Source organism: Meriones unguiculatus, chromosome 7 (assembly GCF_030254825.1).
Source record: "Meriones unguiculatus strain TT.TT164.6M chromosome 7, Bangor_MerUng_6.1, whole genome shotgun sequence".
NCBI lineage: Eukaryota > Metazoa > Chordata > Mammalia > Rodentia > Muridae > Meriones > Meriones unguiculatus.
In genome coordinates, this window is record NC_083355.1 from 94922510 (window position 1) to 94935368 (window position 12859).

At 41.9% G+C, this 12859-nt stretch overlaps 1 protein-coding gene across 45 annotated transcripts in view; it reads left to right on the forward strand.

Moving 5' to 3' along the window:
* Positions 1-12859, forward strand: part of Nrxn3 (neurexin 3) — a 1566538-nt gene that overhangs the window by 257529 nt on the left and 1296150 nt on the right. The gene's annotated exons all lie outside the window — the stretch shown is intronic.

The window sequence follows — 12859 nt, forward strand, 5'->3', positions numbered from 1 at the left end:
TAACTGAGTGTCAAGCTATGTGTAGCTGGGAGACTCTAGATCATTTTTCTTTCCTTCTTTTCTTCTTTCTTTCCTTCCTTCCTTCCTTCCTTCCTTCCTTCCTTCCTTCCTTCCTTTCCTTCCTTCTTTCTTTCTCTCTCTTTCTTCCTTTATTTCTTTTTTTGAAATGGCATGATTATTTCTCCAAATCATCTTTATCATAGCCTGCCCATATTAGATAGATTTTGTATCCACCAAAAGTATTAAATGATTGACATAACACTTAGAGCACTAGCCCAGGACTCGACATAAAGCAACAGCTCTATGGACAATAGTTGCTGTTATTTTTAGATTTGATACTTTAGGTGTGGCGTTCTTTATAGTATATCAGAATGTAAAAAGAGACAAGTTTGGTTAACAAGAGTTGGCCTGTTATTGATAGCGCAAAGCAAATAACATGATCGTTAACTTACCCCAGACTCTACCTGGTGAAGAAACAGCAGCTGCTCAGATTAGGGCTTCTGCATGCTTCGACCCAGATGAGGTTTTTCTGTTCCAGACTAGGTCTTATTTCAAGCTGATTTTTATTTCAGGGTCTGTATACAGTTTTCAGAACATACCCATAAGTCAGTGTCATAGGATTCAGCTTGAGAGCTTTGCGCTGGAAAGCAACATTGCGCGTCAGGGAAAGACGGTGCTGGGTTGGACATGGTGGTGCAGACCTGTAATCCCAGCATGTGACACAAGCCGAGAGAACTGCCAATTTGAGGCAGTCTGGTATACACAGTGTGTTAAAAAATAATAATAATAATAAACTTTCCATGGGTTCTCTGTCCATGGTGCTGTACCCAAAACTCCCTAAGGGAGGGAACAGATGGTGCCACATGGGCTCTCTCATCTCTGCAACCTACCCTTCCCGAGTAGAGAGACAGCAGTTCTGTGAAAACATGTCTGGTCCAGGAGCTAGGAGGTTTAGCGACAGTTCCAATCACTTGCTCTGTGGCCCCGGGCAAACTAGCCAACCTCTCTGTTTCAATGTTCCCACTGGTAAAATTGAGTTGCTAACATTCTGTCATTCCCAGCTCAGAGTGCTGCTGATGTCTCTGTGAGTAAGTGAGATAACAGATGCTAAAGTGGGATATGAATGCACGGTATGATTATGTTGCTATTATTGCCTCTCAGTCTTTTAATCATACATTTTGACGGTATCACTTTAATTCACCGAGGCACCCTAAGGCCTAATAACATATAATGCAGTGAGCAGAGAAATCAAACAAACAGATAAATGCGCTGGGGGAAGGGGAAGAGATAACTTTACTATAGACTGCTAGCATGTGAATGCAAGGCTGTAGAGCTTAGAGCGTGCCTCCAAGAGGAAAGATGATGACCAGCAAAGAGTCACCTTGTCTGGAAGGGGAGGGGGACAGCAAAGAAGACCACTTTTCTTCCCAGAGACCTTGAAATTCCCTGCTGCTCTGCTTTGTAAAGCCTGGGTTCTTCGCCCTTCTTGAAATGGCTGCAACCCTCTCTGTTGTGTTACTTGTACCTGCTATCTTCTGGGGTGTGGGGAAAGAATCCCTAGGACATGCATTCTCCTTCCAAGCCATGAAATTACTGTAAACCAGGTCCTCACCACTGAAAGACTCACTTTCTCCATCAAGAAAATGGACTTCATCGCACATTTTAAAATGAGTCAGGGTAGCTGGTAGCTATCACGACTTTCCCCTCCTATGATTTAGTCCAGGTATACCATTAAAATGTCTTTAGTTCTCCATTTTATGTCTTTTGTATCTTCCATTCATTTTTCCTGATGTATTCTTCTCTGATTCTGCCTGGTAAAATTTCGTTTTCCAATGCAGAGGTCAAATACCAACTCTCCTGACTACCTTGATCATAAGTGATAGTTTTTCCTATCTAGACTTTCTGTACTATTCACCGTTTACCCCAAGAAGGGGCTTAGATAACTGAATTATCGAAACACATTGTTGGTTTTCTTGGAGGATGATAAGATCCTGGACATTCTAGCCTAGAGCTTGGCTGCAGTAACGGTCCAGTACTACTTAAATACACATGGAAGGTCAATGCATGACCATTTTATACTTACTCACAGTACAATCATGGCTGGTGGAGATGAGCAGGTAGTCAGGGCTACTGATGTATCGCTTGAGAACCCTGGGCTTGTGTAGCCAAATGGAAGTGTGAATGAGAAGTTGGGATAAGGGAACCATTTTGGAATAAGGGAGTAGAAGCTGTTAAAGACACATTTCATTACGGTGTTTCTTGGCCAATCGTTGGTCTTGGAGATGCTGTGAAAACACTACGTTGACTTGGAAAGTGTGACACCTTGCTGTCTCAGAGACAAGGCTTAGGATACAGAGAATTGTGTAATATGTTGGCCCACCAGAAGGTGGCACACTACACTAATTCCACGGTCTGGTGGCTTTGCTCCTGAGGATCATCCAAATAAATGTGGATATTTTGATGGGCACCGGTCCATGTTTTTGTTGCTGTTGTTGTTTTTGTTTGTTTGTTTGTTTGTTTGTTGTGTGTGTGTGTTCTAAAGCCACTGTATCCTATGCTCGCTCCATCCCTGCTCCAATCTGCTTCTCCATGAGGTATAAAGATAAAAGTGATTCTAGTCAATGGTGGAAACAGCCAATGGTTTTTCACCTTTAGGAAGATTTCTGCTGAGGTAAGATGAAGGAAGGGGTTGAGGTTGCCTCTCAGTTTCTGCATAGGTACAGATCCCAATTGAAAGCATTAACTTTTTAACTCCCATATGGGTTAGTAGGGAGTGATGGACCATTGGCATTTTCAACAAAGGAGATAAAGGGGGAAAAGACAATCACTTCCTTTGGTTTATTTATTTTTATTCCTCATTTCCCCTGAACTCTCCTATTATTCCTGATTTCTTGTGTGAATTATGGGAAAACACATCTCTTTATGCCTCTTCCTCATCTCCTATGTGTGCTTAATTTCATTTATATTGCCATATATCATCTTCATCTTCTTGTACTTTCACAAAGTATTTCTATGATATATGATGCAGGTATTTTTCTCATTTCTTAAAACCCAATTGATAAACATTTCTACAGTTCTCTGCAATCATCATTTTTGCTTTCTCACAGTGCTAGGGACGTGACTCAGTTGCTAACGTGCTTGCCATACAAAAGGGAAGACCCGAACTGTCGTCCCTAAACCCAAATAAGAAAGCCTGGTGTGGCAGCATGTACATATGGAGTCTAGTGGATCCCTAGGCCTCACTGGCTGGTCAGTCTAGCCCCATCAGTAGGTTTCAGATGAAAGTGAGACACTGCCTCAAAAAGCAAGGTTGACTAATGTTCTAAGGAGTGACCCCCAAGGTTGACTCCTGCCTCCACTTGCACACACATGTGCGCGCACGTGCACACACACAAACACACGCACACACACACACACAGTCTTATAGGAACACACACAACCATGCATACACATGCAATAAAGAATTGTTTTTCATGTGCCATTTAAGTTTTGAATATCTTTATGTGTGTGGTCGTTTTGCTTGTATGTTTGTTTGCTAACTGCTTATATGCTTGGCACCTGTGGAGACCCATTGGATTCTCTAAAACTGGAGTTACAGACAGCCAAGAGATGCCGTGTGGGTGCTGGGATTCAAACCTAAGTATTCTGGAAGAGCAGACAATGCTTTTCACTGATGAGCTACTTCTCCAGCCAAGATTTAATATCATTTAAAATTGTATGTATGTACATATGTATGTATGTATGTGAGTATGTACATGTTAATGCAGGTACCCCTGGAAGCCAGAAGCATCCTTATGAGTAGTTGTGAGCCACCCCAGATAGGTGCTAGGGGCTGAACTCTTAATTTCTGAGTCTTCTCTCCAGCTCTGTTTACTTTTAAAAAATAGTATATTTAGTGCTTCATTAAGAATGTTAGACATGTATAAGATGTATTATGATATATTCACCCTCACCATTTTTCTTAATGCTCCTGAGACCCACCTCCACTTATGCTAACTTTCTCTTCTCTCCCTGTTGTTTTTTGTAAGCCATCTAGTCTAGTTAGTATTGTCCATCTACTTAGTAGTGTGGGACCATCCACCAGATCATGGTCACCCTCCTAGGGGCCACACCCTTAAAGAAAACTGACTTTCTCTTTCCTAGAAGCTGTTAATTGTCAGTATCTCCCCAGCTGGGGTGGGAGCTCATGTCCCATTTGTGGTTGAGAACTCTAGACTCTTATTCTCTGCACTTTGACCAGTTGTGAATTTCTGCACTAACAGCTGTTTACAGCACAAAGAAATTTAACCAATGAGTCATGAGAGCCGCACTAAGCTATGGATAGAGAGAGAAGAATTTAGAAGGCAGTTTGATGCTATTTCCTTTTAGCGGAATATTTATACTGGGTTCCCCCTGCATCTGTGAGCTTACCAACCTTGGGTTCTTGTCTGGATTTATTGTTCCCATCGTGTGTTTTCTCCTGTGGAACAGGACTTCCCAATCAGGAAGTGGTTGATTTCCCCCCATGATATTTGTGTTACTTTCCCAACCATATTTTACCATGCTGGTCATTATTATAATTTGTGGGTTCACAGCTGGATAAGTCAGCGATCTGCTTGGCATCTTTTGGTCATTATCAACCTTATTATTTTTTTTTCATGTGCTGGGAACAAAGTATGTGGCATCTTCTGCAACTGGATCTTACTATCAAGTTCTGGTGGACAACCATGAACTATGGCAACAGTCTGTGTTCTTTTAGGGGTCTCTGGGACACCCCTGATGTCAGTTTGAGGTGAAATGTATACAGCAACTCATGGGTTCTGGGAGGAGCAGTATCACCTGTGTATGGCAATGCCAATTAAACTTTTATATAAATAATGTGTATGTATTTAGAAAGCTTACAAGATATTATGTTTCGATATGGCTTTCCAAACATCCCCACTGGTAATTATCTCTTCTCCCACCCACTCCTCTTCCTTACATCTCTCCCACCCCCCCATTTAATTTTACCCTAGCATTTACCAGGTTAATTGTGAGGGATAGTTATCAATATCCCCATTGCACAACTGAAAACACAATTCCATTAAGGGAGAATTAATTTCTCAATAAATGTAAGAAATGTATGAATGCATCTATGGGACATATGCTTTACTTTACTATCTGTATCTCACTGTGGATGATGCAAATAATCCCTGAAAAAGATGTGAGTCACTCAAGGTCTTATATCAATGATGATGGGCACTGATCAATACAGACTTTTTATCACCTGAACAAGTCCTTTTTCTGTAATCTAAGCAGCCACTGGCTGTCTAGCCAGCCCACCTGCCTGTTATCCAGCCTCTCAGACTCCTGAATATGACTTGGTCTGCACTGTCACAGGACCCTGAGGAGAATGTGTGAACTCATCAGGAAATTATCTTTCCAAATTTAAAAAGAGTTTAAGAACAAAAGCTGAGGGAAAAAAAAAACCATGAAAATGCTAACAATGACTGTTTAGATGATGGAATTATGGACAATTTGCTTTCATTTCTCTGTTTCTGTAGTCTTGGAAACTTAGTGAGACTTTATTACTGAAAAAAAGTCAGTGTGATGGTACAGGTGTTAAAGCGTCTGTACCACCGGGTGCTGCTAACTGGGGTAGATTGCATGGGGAGTAAATGGGAAGAGCAGACATTGTGTTCATCTTGTTCCATGACAGGGCATCTGTCATTCTTTAACTCCTATTTCTTCCCCGCAGCCCCACCTGGTAGTTTCAACTGCCCTTACTCATATCTTGCTTTCACCTTGGGGTCTTGGGGTCGACTGTGAAAAGCCATAGGCTCACATAGGTCAGAGCAGATAGAAGGAATCTAGGAATCAGAGCCTCCCCTTTCTTGGCAGAGCTGTCGGCGTGAGCTCCTCACTCCACCTGCTGTGGACCTGTGGACTTATATAACACATTCACAAGACTTCATTTTCCAGTAGATTGAAAGCAAAGCCACTGTTGATTTTCTCCAAAAAGATCTATTTGGAAGTGCAATTGCCTGGAATTACATGGTGGGGCGAGAGGCCAGACCTTGCTGTAAATAACTTTCCTCTCAGCCACACACAGAGGCTCGGCTACCAGTACTGTCTGTGCTTCAGGTACCCCTGTTTGATGCAGAATATTTTTATATATGAACACACGTGTATATAATCTTGGCCTGTTACTTAGCTCATGGCCCCTTTGACTTCTGGAACTTTGCATCCACAGGAGAGGTGAGATGCAGAGGAGGAGGGGGGACAAGGTTTGTGCCTCTGGTTCTTGTATCAGCCCATTTGTATGGCCTCCTTTCCACTACCTGTGCCACCTACCTGTGGGTTCTTGGGGCTGATGAGGCTCAGAGTCTCAAGTGAATAACAGAGTGGTTCAGTGAGCAAGCAGTGGCCTTGTTATACAAGGAAGTATGTGAATTGTAATAGCAAGGGTGCCAATGTCAAACTCATGGGGTCTTAGAGTAGTACTTTCACCTGAGTTTCTATATCCATACATAAAATCAAGTGCATTGCTGATACAACCTACAGGAATCAACTAACGACAAACTATTGGTGACATAATGGGAATCAAAAGTACCATAAAGTATCAAGAGTAACATAGTAATATTTCAGTGTTACTGTGAGGATCAAAGGGAGTAATGATGAGAAAGCACACAGTGCCTGACACCTACTCTGTGCTGTTCCCTGCCTTACTTTTATAACAATTGAAATATAAAGCAAAAAACAAACAAACAAACAAGAAACACAAAAACAGTGGGTTTGAAAGGAGGAAGTCTTAAACCTAGGTTGTGTGGGATGCTGCAAAGTATAAGATACATTTTTGGAGGGACTTCCCTTCCTTCTAAGAAGCCATAGCTATATAGACAGGGTTCCCCCACAGAAAGAATAATTACCCAGAATAAATGAATGCATGGGACTTAATGCTGGCTTCTTCTAACAGGTATTTTATTTTAAGAGCCCTGCCTAGGCAAGTAGGGAAGAATGTGTAACCTAAAGGTAGCATGCTGTTTAGTGCAGAGAAGCATCCAGATGGGAGAAGTAGTTTTAACTGGAAAATCTTTCAATGTCCCCTGGCCATTTTACAGAATATCCCCATCTTGCAAGCATTATGGGGTGGTACGCTAGCTCATATTGATTTTTTTTTTCTGAAGTTATGTGGCTTATGAGCACATTCTCCATCAAATCAGTTTCACAAAGGAATCCAGCAAATTATGGACCACAATCTCAGGATAAGGCTACTAGATAAACCTGGAGCTGGGATGTAAATATTCACCTGTAATTCCATGATGATAATAAGTGCAGCCAAACTTCTCTTCAGTAGTTTGTTGTTCACATGTGCCTTATATGAAGTAATCTCCAATATGCCTGGTGACACTTACTTTTATTATTATGTCATCAATATAGGATACTGTTTAAGAAGAAAGATACTGCAGGCTGTTTGCCTGGTTCAAATCTCAATTCACTAGTACTGTGACCATTGGCAAGCTAATTCTCTATGACTTGATCCTATATTTGAAGTGAGAACATAATAGTAATGTTTCAAAGGACTATTTTAAGCATGAAGTAATTAAATGTATATAGGGTGCTTAGAAGAGTATGTGGCTATTATTATCCCCACTAAACATCTGAGAACACTGGGGATGAGAGTTGGGGAAGAGAGGTTTCCAGTAGCATGCAGCTGGAGACAGAACCAGGTCAAGGATCTGTGCTGTAGGACACTCCAATTGAGCTATTTTTTTTTCTTGCTTTGAGAAAAATATGAAGGGTCTTTGATTTCTCCTACATTAGCATCTCTCATGACAGCTGTCAGTCATAAGTAACAGCATTTCAGAATGGCTGAAAGCCTCTGCAGGAATAGTTGAAGACTTGAAAGATGGTTTAATTAATCTCCAGTCCCTGAAAACATATTTTTAAAAAAATCTCATCTAATCTACTGGGTTCAATTTAGGTGCCTACCCTATCTTGGCAGCTATAGCTGAGGCACAAGTTAGTGGGATTCATGGTGAGACTACTGGGAACAGTACCCAGGCTCAGGCCCTCTCAGTCATTGCTTGTCCTGAAGCCAGATCTAAAGAGAGCTTTTCTTCCTGATGCAACTTCAAGCCATGAGTTGCTTTGTGTGTTTAATGGAGGTCAAGCTCTGAGTTTCCATCATGAAAAACTACTCATCTACTACTCAGATGATGGTCTGAGTCTAAATTGTTCCCTTTGATCGTGTTCTAAATACTTGGCTGCTAGTCGTAAAAAATCTGAAGGTTATGGAGCTTTTGAGAGATGGACCTGCCTCTTAGAGGTAGGTCAGTAGGAATGGGTCTTTGACAGTTATATTGACCCTGGTTTTGGTTTGTGCCTCTGTTTCCTGGTCAGAGACCATGTGGAGAAGGTATTAGTGTACTCTCCCACCCACATCAACGGAGCCATTCCCTCTCTCAAGCCATCTCTGCCATGATACATGTGCCCCCTAAAACCATAAGCCCAAATGAACCTTTCTTCCCTTAAGTCACTTCTGTCAAGTATAGCAACAAGAGAAGTAAGGAACACAGGCACTGCCTATTGATGAGATTAAGATAAAGGGTGGGAAATGAATAAATTAAAAAGGGTAGAAGTTACATTTTTAAGTTTTTTTTTTCTTTCTTGAACTGACCTAAAATAAGCTCCCAGTGATCCACATATAGGAAGGTCTATATGTTTTAAATGAAGGTGGGCCAGATAAGGAGGCTGTCATCAAGGAGTTTTTGCCATGTCTCCACTTCTTCTGATTTCTGTTACTTTAAGGTGTATATTCTACCACTAGTGATTTATTATACAGGACATTGCTAGTGCTTATTTAAGAAAATTAATAATTGAATTTGTAATATCTCCAAGAGAGCCATATCATAAATGAAATAAGATAGTATCTTATACTGAAGTTTCTTATACAGAAGTTGCGGCAGCCAACTAGATACCTTGTGACCAATTAAGAAGCAGAATATAGGCAAGGTGCCTTGGGAGGAAAGTGTGCAGCATTTGCTGAGTCACCATTTTGCAATCCAGTCCTACTCTGCTTTTTGCTTAGCAGAGCTGCTGGGAGTTCTATTTGCAGTAATGTTAGAACAGGGAACTGTGACCCAACCTCAGAACATAGACTTATTCATGGTAGCTTAAAGGTTGTTATCCCTTTCCCCAATACAAGAAAGACCTTTGCATCCCACCTATGATGGGTTGAATGGTGTCTTCCTGGAAATTGTTGAGGTCCTAACACTTGGTATCTGTGAATGTTGCTTTATTTGGAAATAGAATCTCTGCAATGATCAAATTAAGATGAAGTCATTAGAACAGATCCTAATACAATATAAATATGTCATCGAAAAAGGGAGATACTCAAACACAGAGACACACAGACACACAAGGAGAATGGAAATGAGGATTAAAACAATATAGCCCTTCGATCTCTTGGAGGAGATCTTGGCAACATCTTGATTTTGATTGTCTGGCCTCTAGCACTGTGGGGTAACAACCTTCTGCAGTTTAAGCCACATGCTTTGTGGCAGTTTGTTAGAACTCTAGTATGCCAACACACTACAGAACACAGATAAGAACTTGTCTTCTGTTTTTATCTTTTCTATACATATGAGGCAGGAACTGTGATTAAACCACGTCCAATACCGGGTCCTGGAAACACATGCAAATCATTGCATTTAAAGAGTTTATATGCCAACAAAAAGGGATACTTACCTTTGCCAGCAATGTGGCAGGTAGTTCAATTCTATCTTCCAAATAAACACTTGACCATCAATCTTGGCCATTTTCAAGTCTGTCTTAGGAACATCAAAAATACCACTGTGTCTGTATCTCAGATACTTTTGCTTGAAATGGCGGTGGTAGAAACAAGGCATCAGTGTTGTATAAATCTTCCTAAGGAATTCTGAAAGGCTGTCATTGCACTGCTGTGTTAACATATATTAGTCATCAGATCAATGAAGCTGCAATGACAATGATATTTACAAGAAGCTGCTCATGTGATTCAAATACATAGCTGGGTTGAAGAGCACCAGAGATAAGGTCTGTCTAATTATTGTCATGTCTTCCCTACAGTGCTCAGCACGGTACACATAGTACACAGTGTCTGTTGTGTGGATAGAAGATGGGCTGGGGATATGGCAGGCAGACAACAAGGGTAGCTATTGAATAGCAGAGTTCAGTGAAAAGATAGGTTTGTCTGCCCAGGCAAGGAGAGAAGACAAGAGCGTCCCTGGTTAGGGAATAGTATGTAGCCTAGGATTAAGGAGTTGGCTTGTATACTGTAGGGGGTAATGACATCTCTGGATGGTGAGAAAAGAGACTGGGAAGGTGAGTGAGGGCTGATCATGAGGTGCCTTTGAAGGACTATAAGGAGTGTGTTTTTTTTTTCCAGAGGCTCATTTGGGTTGCCTTGTGGGTACAGCCATGAGCTCCCCAGGCTGATTGCTAGACCCTTGGTCTTGATACTCACACAGGTCCAATTACAGGCTTTAGAATCCCTCACTGTTTTCTTTGAGGACAGAAGAGCAATGAGGTTGTGGTGTCTTGGAATCTATGGCTACTAGCCCATCTCCTGAGATAAGCATTCACCATTTCTACAGAGACAATGGAGCTATTTTGTACTCCCTAAGTGTGGCATGCTGTTCGTCTTAAGGACGAACCATTCCCGACTCTCTTTACATATTCTCACATCCCATATTTGAATCCAGCTTTCCAGAATAAGCACTGATAGCTAAGGTACAGGGTGGGTTCACCTGCCGGGTCCCTTAGTAGGAGTTGACAGATGAGAGAACCCAAACCCTCAGTCCTAGAGGGTTGCTTATTTTTGGGTGTTGGTTTGTCCAAGCTCTGCTGTTGCCAGCTCAGTCCAATTTAGGACTCTGTAGATTTCATTAGCAGCTGGCCTGTTCCACTCTGAGTCCTTAATGAAGATGTTAAATAAAATTTGACATTGTTATTGCCATTTGTACCACACTTCATATTTACTAAGTGCCTTCAGAACGTTTTTATTCTTTCCCAGGCAGTAGCTCCAAAAAGTCGGCCAAGTAGCATTTCGGTTCTGCACAGAAGGCCCTTGGGAGGTAGAGCAATTGTTGAGAGTCTTGCAGCCAGCCTCCCTTTTCCTAGCTCCATTCCTTGACCTTCTTTGCCTGAAACTGGGTGCACTGAGTTGCATTGGCTCCTCAGGCCCCCTCTGACCTCTCTGAGACCTCACACCCTCACTTCAAAGTTCTCCATTCTTTTTGTTGTTATTGTTCAGGGAGCCTTTAGTCTGCTCTCTTAGTCAATTTGAATGAATTTGCAAGTAAAATTTTCTGACGAGCTTCAGACATCTCGCTGACCGTCCAAACACACAGTGTTCTCTGGCTGCTCTTGTCTATTCACCCTCTTTCATAAGCCTGTCAAAGACACAGTGTATGCGTCTGCCATCATCTGTCCTTTGTAAACAACAGGCAGGCAAAGAGCACTGTTGTCTTTCTGGGTGTGACAACCTTCCCCCACCCCCTTAGTGTAAGAAACTGCAAATTTGAGGCTGCATGTGACAGCTTCTCAATGCAAACCAGGAGAGAAAATAAACTACGCGAAGACAAACGTGGACATTGCTCAGACTGCTTCCCTGAGCTTTGATAGAGCAATGGAAACAGTTCAGTTAATAGGTGTGCTTAGCTCGCAAGGTCTCAGGTTTCTCACGTTATAAATGGGTATATTAATGGAATCCCGGTTACTTGAAAGGGCTTTATCCTTGTATTATCTAAGCACTGTGGGGAGGAATTTCTGACTTCCCATTGGACCTCTTTTTTTTTTTTTTTCTGTCATCATGATGTCCCTTGCTGACAGTGGAGTGTTGGAGTCTCCCACCCATTGGACCTTTTTATACTGACTTTCTGTTGTGTGCACTGTTCTATCTTTCTGGCGTTTTTCTTCTCCACACATAACTCATTTCCATTTCTGCTTTCTCTTCCCGCCATTCATCTGTTATTTTCACTCTTCTATTTCTGCTGTAATTTCATCACCCTACTCCCTTGATCAATTCTTCTTCAATTCCAGCCATGGGAGGGTCACCCTCTGCTGTCTCTGGTTGGGTCATTCCACAGCATCTTTGTATAGCTCCTTGGTCCTTTGGCAGATTGCTTTCAATGATTACCTGATAGAGGACTTCAAAAGGGAGATACAGAAGAAAGAGATGCCAATGAAAAAACCTGATAACCCCTCACTTTGTTAACAGTTATGAGGTTGTTCTGAGAATGCGAATATCTGAGTGGATCTGGGATCCTATGCCTCAAGGATCTAATGTCTGGACAGCAGCAGGTGGCACCAAGGAATACAGACTGCCTCAACTCCAAGTGTGGCAACACATTGCCTACTTTTCTTTTTTTAATTTATTTAATTTTATTTTATGTGTAAAGGTGTCAGATCCCTTGAAATTGGCATTACAGACAGTTCTAAGCTACCATGTGGGTGCTGGGAATTGAACCTGGGTCCTTTGGAAGAGCAGACAATGCTTTTAACCACTGAGCCATCTCTCCAGCCCCATTGGCTGCTTTTCAATGGGAAGAATACTAAACAGAGAATTAGGATTCTGAAGCTAGAAGCCGTGAATCTGGATATGAGGCTGTAGCCTGCTTATGTGCTACTGTCCCCAGTAGATACCACGTACATAGATACCTACCTGTATCCACATGGACAAACAGCATAAGATTGGGGCTGTGGAGATGGGTTAAGAGCACTTGTTGCCCTTCCAGCAGATTTGGGTTTGATTCCCAGCACCCATATGCTGGCTTACACTTGTGTGTAATTCCAGTCCGAGGCAATTTGACAGCTGTTTCTAGCTTCCATAGGCACCGGGCATGCAAGTGGTACACAA